Raw genomic sequence first — 403 nt, 5'->3', positions numbered from 1 at the left:
GACCTGTTTGTTTCCTCTCCACCTATCCTCTCCTCTATCCCTCTTCTATCCGCCTCCCACTCTCTCCCTATTTATTTCAAAACCCCCTTCCCCTCCCCCTTTTCTGATGAAGGGTCTAGGCCCGAAACGTCAGCCTCTCTGCTCCTATGATGCTGCTTGGCCTGCTGTGTTCATCCAGCCCTGCACCTTGTTGTCTTAGAATAGAGGACCTCTTCCCGTGCTATAAATACTCCGACTCTAAAGTGGATATCGAGGCATGTACACGAGCTTTCAACCACACATTTTCATCGTCATTAATTTTTAGTCATAACATTGTCAATTCTGTTCATCAGCTCCTGAAGCCTCACATTGTGCCTTTGTACCTCTTCGGGTGTTTGGTCATATATTTTATGTGGCGTGGTGA

This window comes from Rhincodon typus, chromosome 37 (assembly GCF_021869965.1).
Source record: "Rhincodon typus isolate 14 chromosome 37, sRhiTyp1.1, whole genome shotgun sequence".
Lineage (NCBI taxonomy): Eukaryota > Metazoa > Chordata > Chondrichthyes > Orectolobiformes > Rhincodontidae > Rhincodon > Rhincodon typus.
Note: the sequence above shows the minus strand (reverse complement) of the source record.